Here is a 12,891-nt window from a genome sequence, read left to right as displayed (position 1 = left end):
ATCTAGTTACAGTAAATACAAAGAAAAGATTCCAGAGGAAATAACTTAGGTGTATAGGCTGCATAGTTTTTTTTTGGAAATTTACTATATAGATAATATATATATATCATATATATATATTATCTGAGCTGTGAAATGTGTACACTAGATTTTTTCTAAACTATGATCGGCAAGTTTACTATGTATATGTGTTTACATACAGACAAAGAAAGAGAGAAAATGAGAATTAAAACTCAGTATTTTGTTTGTCTAAGGTAGCTGATTGACTTTATTTTTTTTTTTTTGCCAGTCCTGGGCTTGAGCTCAGGGCCTGAGCACTATCCTTGGACTTTCTCAAGGCTAGAGCTTTACCACTTGAACCTCAGCACCACTTCTGGCTTTTTTTCTATGTATGTGGTACCGAGGAATCGAACCTGGGTCTTCATGCATGCTAGGCAAGCACTTTAACCACTAGGCCAAACTCCCGGCCCAGCTGACTGACTTTAATTCAGCATTTCCCAAGCCTGTTTCACAACTTAACAACTAGAAAAGACCCTTGCAATACACTTTTGAAAATTCTAGTTTAAAGTAAATAATCTTCCCTTAAAAACTATAAGATACCTGTGGGCAGAGATTCTCATGTAAACATACATTTGATTATATTCATTAAAACCTCAGAAGCCACTAAACTTTTAGTAACTAATGTCATGACCTTCCAGTAACTAATGTCATGTTCTGTTCTTTTCTTTGTTTTTCTTTTTTTTCTCTCTCCCTCTCCCTTCCTTCCTTTCTTCCTCTACTTTTAAACTGTCTTGTTTTGCTTTTCTTTTTGAAATGGGGTCCTGTTATATTGCTCTGGCTGGCCTTGAACTTTGGGGCTCAAGTGATCTTCGGCATCCAAGTAGCTGGGACAACAGGTACACAATATCATGCCTAGCTTTACTTTTAATTTCTACTGTTTTTAAAGTATGTATATCTAAAGAGACATGAGTTTTAATGGGTTAGAGTTCAGTATGTTAAGGGATGACATTGTTGAAATTATTAAGGCAAAGAAAACACTGAGTCTTCAAATAGTCAATGAATAATTAATATTTCCATCAATAATTCCATTAGGCCAGGAGGCATACACTAGCATGTGAAACTAAGAACATTCACAGAAAATGCTAAATATCCATTAAGACAAATGCTCTGCTAGCACAGATGGCTCATGCCTGGAATCCTAGGTAATTGGGAGGCTGAGATCTATGGATAGCAATTCACAGCCAGCCCAGACAGGAAAGTACATGAGACTTTTATCTTCAACTAACCCCTAAAGTACTGGAAGTAGAGCTGTGGCTCTAAGTGGTAGAGCACTAGCCTTGAGCAGAAGAGCTCAGGAATAGCGCCCAGGCCCAGAGTTCAAGCCCCATAATCAACAATAGCAACAAGAAAAACCCTACAAATGCCTTGTGTTGATAATTACTTGGAGGAAGCATTTGAGGAAAGTGGTCCAAGTGTAACACAAATCCTGGACTCTGAGTGTTCTATACCACAGCAGAAATTTCTACACAAGTAAGTTCCTTTTTTGAAACTGGGGATGATCAAACAACAAAAACATGCATCTGACCTAAAGGATCGCTAATTACAGATAATATAAAATCTTGAAGTTTACGCCAGCTGAAATAACAATGCTCCTACAAAATAACTAACCAATTATGGTTCTTGAAATCTCTTTTGAGCAATATACTATAGATAATTTGAAATAATTCACTCATAAGAGAAAACATAAGCATCTTAAAATTTCACTTACCTCTCTAGCCAATATTTGTTTCACTTTATATGGCATTTATGTGCTTTGAAAAGAGAGAGGAAAAAAAAAGAAGGATATGCTCCCTATTTCAAAGGGCAAGAGAGAATTAAATTGGGAAGTCAATATAAGAAAAAGTTCTTACCCATGAAATAATGAATGGAGACTGGTATGATTTCCTTTCAGTCTCTGCCCAAACAATTCAGATTCTTGTCTTAGTTCTTGTCTCGCTCATTGGGTCAAAGTAGTGAAGCACAGCTACCTGTGCAACCTCTAAGGACAAGAAAAGCCAAGAGTGAAAATCAGAGGAAACGTGTGTGTGTGTAATCTTTTTTGCCAGTGCTGCGGCTTGAATTCAGGGCTTGAGCTCTGTCCTTGGTCTTTCTCAAAGCTAAAGCTCTACCATGTGAGTCACAGCACCATTTCTAGCTCTTTCTGTGAATGTGGTACCAAGGAATCAAACCCAGGGCTTCATGCATGCTAGACAAGCACTCTACCACTAGGCTACTCCCAGCCCAAAGAGGAAAGATTTTTAAAGTACATAAACTATAAAATGTTCTGAACATAACAGTTTTATCCACTATGAAGTGCATGCCTGTAATCCTTGCACATGGCAGGCTGAGGCAGGAAGGTCATGACTTTGAGGCTAGCCTAGGAAGCATGGTAAAATGGCAAAACACCTGTCTAGCAAGTCCAAATTCCAGTATTAGTACTTAAACAATACTGTTTCAATGGGCTTTTTTTCTCCCACAAAGTCTTACTATTAAGCCTGGGCTGGCCTCCAACTTGAAATGCCATTTCAGCTTCCCAAGTGTTAGAAGTACAGGTATGTGCCATTACATCCAGATCCAAGGAATTTCTTGGTTTCAGTTCTGTTTTTGGTGCCAGTCCTGGGGCTTGAACTCAGGCCCTGGGCACCGTCCTTGAGTTTTCTCAAGGCTAGCGCTTGAGCCACAGCACCACTTTCAGCTTTTTCTGTGGACATGGTACCAGGGAATTGAACCCAGGGCTTCATGCATGCTACATGAGCACTCTACCACGCTCCTGGCCCCAGAAATTTCTTAAGATAGCCATTTTCAATAAATTATTTTTGTTACTTGTTACTCGTAATTATTTTATAGGGCAAATATATTCAAATTTTAAGTATTTTGATAAATTAAGATTTTTGCCATGTTTAATATCAAAAACAGACAAATCACAATGAAAAACAAAAACTTCTTACATATTACTGAAAACTTCAGCTTGAACATAACATCAGATCTCAATCTGTGAACTCTGCAGGTCTCAGAATTTGAGGAATACTGTATTGAAAAGAATAAGAAATGTGCTTAAATTCAAATTTGCCTCTTAATATGTCTGTGGCTACTTAAAGTTCTGTTACAAACATCATTTTCATCTGATGAAGAGACTTTAAGTAATATTCAAACACTAGCACTTACTAAAAAATGCATTCCATTCAAGGATATCTACTTCAGATCTATTTACGAGAGTATCCTTGAATTGTCAGTGGCAGTCATGATCTAGCTCATGATACCTCAGTGTGCATCTTGCAGCAATACGTGCCACACAGACTCCTTTAGATTGCTATTGTTTTTAATTGAAACGTTTGAGGAAACTGTAGATGGACATTCAGTTGAAAGAAACAATAGATGTTTAGCATGACTTTTATCTAGTTTCTAACAATGGGAACATCTTACAAAACTATTACAATATTACAGTTGGGCTACTGATAATGGTACAATTCATCTTTCATTTATATATGTTTGTAAGTATATTTACTTTCATGAAGATTTATTGTACACATGGTAAAGTTACCAAAGTCAAGACATGATGCAATCCATTACAAGGATCCCTAATGTGGCCCTTTTAGAAACACACATGCAATTCTTTCCAGACAGTTCTGCACTGTTGTCGCTAACCCTATGGAGAAAGTACATGCAGCCTATGAAAGGAAAAGGTGATGTTTTCTAAAGAAGCACCTTCTTATAGAATGGGTACAGAAACAACTAAAGCACAAAGAATGGAACATACATGGTATGAAAAGACTGGCTGGTCATATTTACATGTCATTTAGAATATTACACATAAGCATGGTGATACATATACATCTACCCAAAAGATAAGGAGATAGTGATCAGCTACTAAACAACAAAAAAGACCAGTCTCCTTAGTTCTGAGATAAATTTTCCTATCTGGATGGAACAAATGGACAACAAGAACAGTGTTACAGAACAACTTGAGTGGAGATTCCTAGATGTGCAAGAACTTAATTTTTTCTATTGCTGATGGTTCTCTATTCTTTACCTTATATACAGTACATTCACAAACGTATCTGTAGGAGGGTAGGGAAGAGCACAGAATATGAGGAAAAAGGGTAAAACCTCTAGCTGGAGTGTGCTGGACATTGATGAAGTGAAGTATACAACTCATGGGTGGAGATGGGAGGGGGAGGCATGAGAGAGAATGGGGGAACAGATGACGCTATACAAAAGGAAATGTACTTATTACCTGATGCATGTAAATGTAACCCTTCTCTCTATCACTTCTATAACAGTAAAGTAAATTAAAATTAAAAAAAAGAAGAACTCACAGTGATAGAGCACTAGCCTTAAGCCAAAAAGCTCAGGAACAGTGCCCAGACTGAAGTTCAAGTCCCAGAAATGGAACAAAAGAACTCATACTTTGTCAAAAACAACAATGCCTCCCAGCTAGATTTTGGGTTGAAGCAAAGTGGCTATATTAAGAAGATGGATCTGATCTAGGCATTCACACACAGTGACCCTAAAAAAGGATACACTTGGGATAGAAACACAAAGGCAAAATGCTTATGATCATATAAAATAATATTTATTGAAATGAACTCCAGGTAATGAAAATAAGACCTTTTTTTCCTTTGTTGCTGGTTTCTTTTCTTTCCTTTTTTGTCTTGTTTGATAATTTATCTGTCTCTGGGAGGGTAAGTGGGGGACACAGAAACGGAGGGACAAAGAGTGAATAAATGCAGCAGTGGTACTCATTAGACCTATACAACTTGTAGGCAGTAATGGAAGGAAAGAACTGGGAGAGAGCAAAGGAAGGAGTGATATTGTCCCAAAAGAAATGAACTCATTACCTGACTTGTGTAACCGTAACCCCTCTGTACAAAACCTTTATAATAACAATTAAAAATTAAAGTATAAGAAATATACTCTTTACATGATTTATGTAACTATAACTTTCATACTAGCAATACAAAATTACATTTGTGCTGGTGGCTCACTTCTGTAATACTAACTAAGCAGGAGGCTGAGATCTGCGGATCACATTCAAATCCAGTCTATGTAGGAAATATCGGGGAGACTCTTAAGCCTAATTAATCACCAAATAACTGCAAGTAGAGCTGTGGTTCAAAATGGTAAGGTGCTAGCCTTGAGCAAAAGACCTTTGGGACAGCACCCAGGCCCTAAGTTCAACTGACAAATAAAAAAGAATTTATTTTTTAAAAAAAGATCTTTTCTGGACAAAGAAGAATCTGAACAATTCAAAGGCTTCTATGACTTTTACGTCTTCCTATTCCATTACATACATAGCAGTGATAAACACAAGGTATGTTTGAAAATATTTATTAAATGGATTAGGTCAGTAAAGTTAGAAGAAGAAAAAAGCTGGGTGTGGTAGCTCACTCCTGTAATCCTAGCTACTCAGGAGTCTGAGATGTGAGGATAGAAGTTCAAGCCAGCCTGGGAGTCCATGAGACTTTTATCTCCAATTAACCACTAGAAGACCAGAAGTGGCACTGTGGCTCAAGGGGTAAGGCATAGCCTTGAGCTAAAGAGCTCAGGGACAGTGCCCAGGCCCAGAGTTCAAGCCCCACAACCACCACCACCAATGAAAAAAGTTAGAAAAAAATCCTATAGAATCGAAGGATTCTGGAGCTACGAAGGTCTGGGGAGACTTGGTTTCAATTACTCTTTTTAAAATTGAACAAATTTTATAATTAAAAGTGTAACAGCTTGCCTAAGAACAAATAACTCAACTTATGACTCTCATGGCTTTTAAATTAGAGTTCTGCTTTACTATACTTCATATTCAAGAATGGAAGAAACAAACTTTTGGAGGAGATAAGTGATTATAGTGAATGTAGACTCTGATGGACAAAATTCTTACCATGTAAGTGACAGAAGTTAACCTGGTGGAAAATTTGGAAGGTAAGAAAGAATGAGTACAGGTCAGGAATTTGGCCTAGTCGTTGTTAGCCTAGCATGCACAAAGACCTGGAAGCCGGAAGTGGTGCTGAGGCTCAAGTGGTAGAGCTCTAGCCTTGAGAAAGTCCAAGGACAATGCTCAGGCCCTGAGCTTAAACCCAGGACTGGCAAAAAAAAAAAAAAGAAAAGAAAAGAAAAAAAGAATGAGTACAAAAATGAGATAACTGGGTGCTGATCTCAGGAGGATGAGATCTAAGGATCATGGTTCAAAGACAGCTGAGCAGAAAATTCAATAAGAATCTTATTTCCAATTAACTAGCAAAAAGTTGGAATTGGAGGTATGATTCAAGTGGCAGACCATAGAACACCAGTGTAAGCAAAAAAGCCAGTTAAGAGCATGATGCATGATACCCTCAGAGAGAGAGAGAAGACAATAAGACAAAAAAATAAATAATAAGTGGGAGACATATGAAAGAAAGTAAAAAGATACAGAAATAGGAAAGAAAGGGTGAGATAAGTTATATCTTGCTTGTGTATGTTGGTCCTGGGGCTTGAACTCAGGGCCTAGGTGTTCAAGGCTAACACTCTACTGATTGAGCACAGTTCCATTTCTGCCTTTTTAGTGATTAATTGGATATAAGAGTCTCATGGATTCTCCTGCCCTGGCTGGTTCTGAACCGTGATCCTCAGATCTCAGACTCTGGACTACTAAGATACAGGTATGAGCCATTGCCCAGCTTGAAATATTCATTTAAAATGAACAAGGACAATGAAATTTACCATTACCAGTGAAATCTGATTGCCTATAAATAACAAAACTACTAATCTTGCACTGAAAACTTTTTTCTATTCATCACTGCATGTGAAATGCAAATGTACTGGTCTAGTGTGAAAGGGAAGTCTGGTTGTTTTAAATTTCCTCTCTTGCACCATCTTTTACTTCATTTCCCAAATGTATACACCTCTCAGTGGCAAACTTCTTACTTCCTCTTTATCAGATGAATTTGCCAAAATAAATTGCTCTGGTATCTAAAATAAACTGTTGCCAATAAAATGTGCTTCTTCCACACAGGATCCGATTTTTCTACTCCAATTTTACAACTAGTCATGAATTACTCAAACATATATAGTTGTTTTTTGAAGAACATATACAAGATTTATAATTCTATCATTTAATGTTTCACATTTCAACTTCTTTAACCATTTTAAGTCATTGCTCATTTAAACCGACTTTTTTAGGGGAGAGAATCAGTAGTGGGATTTGACTCAGGGCCTCATGCTTACTAAGCAGGTGCTCTACTGTTTGAGTCATGCTTCTAACACTTTTTGTGATCTTAGTTTTTTTCAGGTAGGGTCTCATAGTTTCATCTAACCAGCCTCAGAGAAATATTCCTAACCATCTCTGGCTTATTGAGATGATGCATTTTGCCCAGACAAGGCTCAAGCATGATCTCTATCCCTATCTCCACCTCCTGAATAGCTAGGATTAAAGGCATGAGCCACCATACTCAGCCCCTTTCCGTTTTATCTCACAAACTGTAACAACATGATATCTGGAAATGACTATGAAAATTTAGCACTTGATTTAATACTTGATAATTCTATTACTATCAGACTATAACCCAAGACTTCATATAGAAACCAAAATACAAAAATGCTTAGAAGAATCCTAAGCCTTGCAAATAATTAAAGAAATTATGTAGCAGTGAATTATTACGTAACATTTGTTAAACATGACTAGAAAACATTAAACCCAATGCTGGTGATACACTAAGGGAAATGAACACAAATGGCAAGTGTTAACACCACTGTAAAAGGGTGTGTGTGTGTGTGTATGTGCTGGTCATGAAGTCTGAACTCAGGGTCTGGGCCTGGGCACTATTCTTGTGAGAGTTTTGTATTGTTTTTGTTCAGGGCTAGCACTCTACCACTTGATCCTCAGTTCCTCTTCTAGTTTTTTGGGGTAGTTTATTGGAGGTAAGAGTCTCATGGATTTTCCTGCTGGAGCTGGCTTCTAATTTCAGTCCTCAGATCTTGGGCTCCTGAATAACTAGAATTACAGGTGTGAGTCATCAAGCCCAGTCCAAGACTTTTTTTAAAAAAGTAATCTAATAATTACCTAAAACTGATTGTGTTATTATCAACTAATTATATTTTGGTGAAATCATCTCAGGAAAATATCTTTTTTTTTTAACTTTAAAAATATAGAATTCAGGGACTGGGAGTTTGGCCTAGTGGTTGAGTGCTTGCCTAGCAGGCACAAACACCCAGGTTTGATTCCTCGGTACCACATACATAGAAAAAAGCCAGAAGTGGTGCTGAGGCTCAAGTGGTAGAGCTCTAACCTTGAGAAAATCCAAGGACAGTGCTCAAGCCCTGAGCTCAAGCCCAGGACTGGCAAAAAAATAATAATAAATAAAAATAAAAATATAGAATTCAATTTTTAAATTATTTTTAATTGTATTTTATTGTTGGGTGATATAAAGAAGAGTTGCAGTTACATTTGTCAGGTAGTGGGTACATTACTTCTTGTACACTGATACCCTTTTCGGTGCTCTTCTTTTAGTAGGGAAACATCTTTTTAGTTGAGTATCAATAGAACCTACAAACAGAATAGTTGTTACCACAGGCTACAAAAAATAGGAAAGAGGGAGGAAAGGAAAAGAGCTGGTTTACAAATGCCAAGTTACAGTCAAAGAGAAGAAATAAGTACTGGTGTATTATTGCACAGTAGAGTGATTATAGATAATGATGATATATAGAATATATTTTAAAAACAAGAATTTAGAATGTTTTCAATATAAAAACATCACAAATGTTTAGGGATATAAACATGCTTACTATGATCTGAACATCACACAATGTATAAATTTAATCAAATGCACCCCAAAATATGTATGACTTTATATGTCAATTTAAAGATAGACAAAGCATGTCTTCTATTCTTTAAATTCAACCCATTTCCAGCAAGCAAACCAATTTCTAGAACCTTCCCTTTCTTCTTATCCCCAGGAAAGTTAGCCCGTTAAATGCTGATTACTCTCAAATTTATGTTACCAGCCATGATGCATCACTGAGCTCAAAATGTCTACTTGATAATTTTAACTCCATATCTATTTGCCACAACAGAAGTATTTCTTTGGCAATCCTCCACCTCTTAAGCCTCATGCTACTTCCTTACCCATATTTATACTTTATAAATTCACCAGGAGGGGCGTAAATTTGAACCTAAAAAGCTGTAACAGATTCTCTCCATTCCAGTTTTAATTTTCTACCTTAGCATCTAACATACTATGTATTTTACTCATTTATTTTCTTTCTCTCCATACACAAATTCCACAAGAGTGAGAGTTTTCTGTTTTATTCATTTCGATGTAAACACCATATAGAGCAGTGCCTGGTGAATAGTATGTGGTCAATGTTTATTGAATGAATGGTGAACAGAGCTATCCTAACTAAAAGAAAAACTAATTTTTAAATGTGGCAGATATGGCTGAATATCATATCGCAAAAAAAAGGCTTGGGTTGTGGCTAAAGTAGTAGAGAAGCAATGAAATAGCTAGAAACATTGAAATATAAATTCTTTAAGTTAAATTTTGAATGAAAATACTAAAGGAACAGAAGGTATCTGCAGCAGAAATAGCATTTATCTCATCTCAGGATGAGATACTGAATATATTAAAATGATTAACTATGAAGGAAAGGGAACAGGAATGAAAATGAGAGACTGAGAGGCATAAAATACAATGAAGGCTAAGTCCAAATGGTCCAATAAGAGAAGCAGATGATAAAATGAAAACTATGATTAAATTAACTGTCTATACCTGAGATCTTCTTTTCCACCCAAAGTGATATTTAACCACTGGTTTTAGTAAAACTCAAACCAGCATGAAGTTGAAAACAGTCTTTTCAGTGCAATGTGAGAATGAAAGACAGTCCAACTGGAATAAGCTAGAGAGAAAATGGGAAGTGAGGAAATATAAATAATACCTAGGATGACTTTCAATTAGAAAAGCAGCAGGTAAATGGAATTTGTAGAAGATATGGATCAATAGACAGTGTTTCCAAAACAATTAATGAAATTAAAGCATGTACATCAATAGCCGACACTCGGTAAAGAGAGTAGAGGATTAAAAAAATGTAGTAAGGTGCTGGGCCTGGTGGTTCACGCCTGTAATCCTAGCTCCTCAGAAGGCTGAGATCCGAGGGTCGCAGTTCAAACCTTGAGACTCTTTTTTTTTTTTTTTTTTTTTTTTTTTTTTGCCAGTCCTGGGCTTGAGCTCAGGGTCTGAGCACTGTCCTTGGACTTTCTCAAGGCTAGAGCTCTACCACTTGAGCCTCAGCACCACTTCCGGCTTTTTTTTTTTTTTTTGTAGGTATGTGGTACCAAGGAAATGAACCTGGGTCTTTGTGCATGCTAGGCAAGCACTGTACCACTAGGCCAAACTTCTCCAATTAACCACTACAGAACTAGAAGTGGCACTGTAGCTCAAGGGGTTAAGGTGGTAGCCTTGAGCTGAAGAGCTCAGGGACAGCACCCAGGCCTGGAGTCCAAGCCCCACGACCAACTAAAAAAAAAAAAATGTAGTAAGGTCTAAAGTTATATACTCATTTTGGCCATATTCAAATCCTAGTTCATCCAGTGTTAGGTTATCAGATAAGCAAATAAGCCTGTGTCCAGGTACTGTAAAGACGGTACCAAAGGCTAAGAATGTGCCTTAGTTAGTGGTAGAGTGCTTGCCTAGCATACATGAAGCCCTGGGTCCAACTCCTCAGTACCACATAAACAGAAAAAGCCAGAAGTGGTGCTAAGGCTCAAGTGGTAGTGTGCAAGCCTTGGGTAAAAGAAGCTTAGGGACAGTGCCTAGGCCCTCAGGTCAAGCTCCAGGACTGACAAAAGAGAAGAAGAAGGAGAAGGAAAAGGAGGAGGAGGAGGAGGAGGAGGAGGAGTCATACCAAAAAGTTTTAATTCAAGTAATATAACTTAAAAGAATTAAATAGTATGATATACATTTTTAAAATCCATATCTGCTGATTTTGCTGATTTTTTTATTGATTTGGTATTCATTTTATTTAGGATTCCATTAGTGGCATGATAATCATGTTGATATTAAACAATGTAATGGGTTGGAGAATATAAGTCTGGACTTGCTTTCATTCATTCACCTGACAAATATTTATCAAATGTTAACTTGTTCTCCTTACTTTGGGGCCAGGCACATAGACTGATCAATTAAATTCATTCACCCAGAATTCGAATCTTAAGACTAAATTTGTAAAGATACTTTAAAATTCTTTCCTATGACCTTTTCCAACAAGAATTTGATAGTCATCCCAAATCATCATAATTTGACCATGCTGTAACTATGATCATCTAAAACTATGCAAAATCAATTTTCTGTTATCTAAAAGCAAACAACAACAAAAAAAGCCAACTCATTCTTAAGTCAGTAAAATGCAGCCCCTAATGGCAACATTCCAGCAACAGTATCCAGTGGTATCAATGGAAACTTAAACAGGAAGAAGTTACTCTGCCCAAAAGCTAGCCATGAGACTTGTTTCTGAGTCTGCTTTTCTAGTCTTCTTCTAGAAGCTAACTAATATTCTTCCAATAAATTCCTTGTCTTTTGCATCAGATAATCAGTTTTCTGCTATTTGCAATGAAGAATCCTAAAACTGCACCCCTATCATGTGTTGGGCTCTTACAGGAGATAAAAAGACAAACCAGACAAGTGAATTCAGCACAGTTGAATATACCTCAAAGCTGGAGAAGCATATTTCAAGGACTGACAAAGAAAAATGTAGACTTATCTGCAGAAGGGCAGAAACTGTCATGATTTGTCACCTTGGTGAACAATGGTGGCATTTTGAGTTTGCTACATAAAAATGAATTTCATGTTTGAAACACAAACAGACATTCTTTCACTATCACCAAGCTGGCTCCAAGTACTTCTCTTCTCTCACTCTACTTGTTTCTATGAATAGTCAACCTGGACTTCTGGGGGGTTTTTCTTTTGTTTTGTATTTTGCTTTTACTTGTGGTAGGGTAGAACAGGAATCATGAATGAATGGATAAAGGAATTGAAAAGAGAAGTGAATGTGTTAGTCAAGTGATCAGAGTAGTGAAGCACAAAGCATTCTGCCAATTTATCTATATGAATTCTGCTTAAAAGCAGGGACAAATAATCATATAAAATAATTTTAATGGGTTAAGTATGGTGATTCACACTTATAATTCTAGTACCTATAGAGTGAGGCAAGATTTCAAGTTCTAGGCAGCCCTGGCTACAAAGCAAGGCTCTGTCTCAAAAGATAAAAAGGAGAAAGGGGCAGAGTATCTGCCAGCCAAGCATGAGCATAATGAACCAGTATCCCATCTATCTATACATGTACACATAGGCTTTTTCCTCTGAAACTATAAAACTGCAGCACTGACATCAACTATTTTAGAATCCTGCCTTCAAAATTATATTAGACTTACATTGTGTATTTTTACTGTTCACTTGCAAGTATATGAAAGTTTCATAAGCTCTATCTTTTTCAGTCATGCATCACATGAAGATCTATGCTTGAACAGGAAAAATCACAACCTCAACTAATGAAAGTCTTGATAGAGAAGTCTCTGGAAGCAACTGGTCAATGACATCTCACTCTCAAAAGTGATATCAAAGTTATAGAATAAATGATTTGGGAATTCTAAAATCTAGAACTATCTTTTGAAAAAAGTAGTGATTACAATCCTGTGAAGGTCAGTCTTTTTTTTTTTAAGTTTTATCTCCACAATGTAAATGTTGTAAGAAATTCACTTAATGCCTTTACACAATTTCAGGCTACCTTTGCAAATTCAAATTCAGTCTCTCCTATCAAAATACCCACTCTTTTTCAAATGTTCAGCTCCAGGGATATACTTGAGAGTTGTTCCTGGAAAATTCCCCACTCCTA

At 36.8% G+C, this 12,891-nt stretch overlaps 1 protein-coding gene across 8 annotated transcripts in view; it reads right to left on the bottom strand.

The window, feature by feature from the left end:
• Dennd4a (DENN domain containing 4A) overlaps positions 1-12,891 on the bottom strand; it is a 92,976-nt gene that overhangs the window by 69,661 nt on the left and 10,424 nt on the right. For 6 of the 8 annotated variants that reach the window (XM_090358163.1, XM_090358161.1, XM_090358167.1 and 3 more), the window contains exons 2-3: positions 2,988-3,066; positions 1,911-2,038 (exon numbers count right to left, since the gene is read on the bottom strand). The exons of 1 other annotated variant lie outside the window; for it this stretch is intronic. The gene's annotated coding sequence lies outside the window, so the exon portion shown is untranslated. The remainder of the gene's footprint in view (positions 1-1,910; positions 2,039-2,987; positions 3,067-12,891) is intronic. One more of the 8 variants, XM_090358162.1, reaches the window with a different exon arrangement.

Source organism: Megascapheus bottae, chromosome 25 (genome assembly GCF_031878675.1).
Source record: "Megascapheus bottae isolate mThoBot1 chromosome 25, mThoBot2.hap1, whole genome shotgun sequence".
NCBI lineage: Eukaryota > Metazoa > Chordata > Mammalia > Rodentia > Geomyidae > Megascapheus > Megascapheus bottae.
This window is presented reverse-complemented; position numbering and strand designations above follow the sequence as displayed.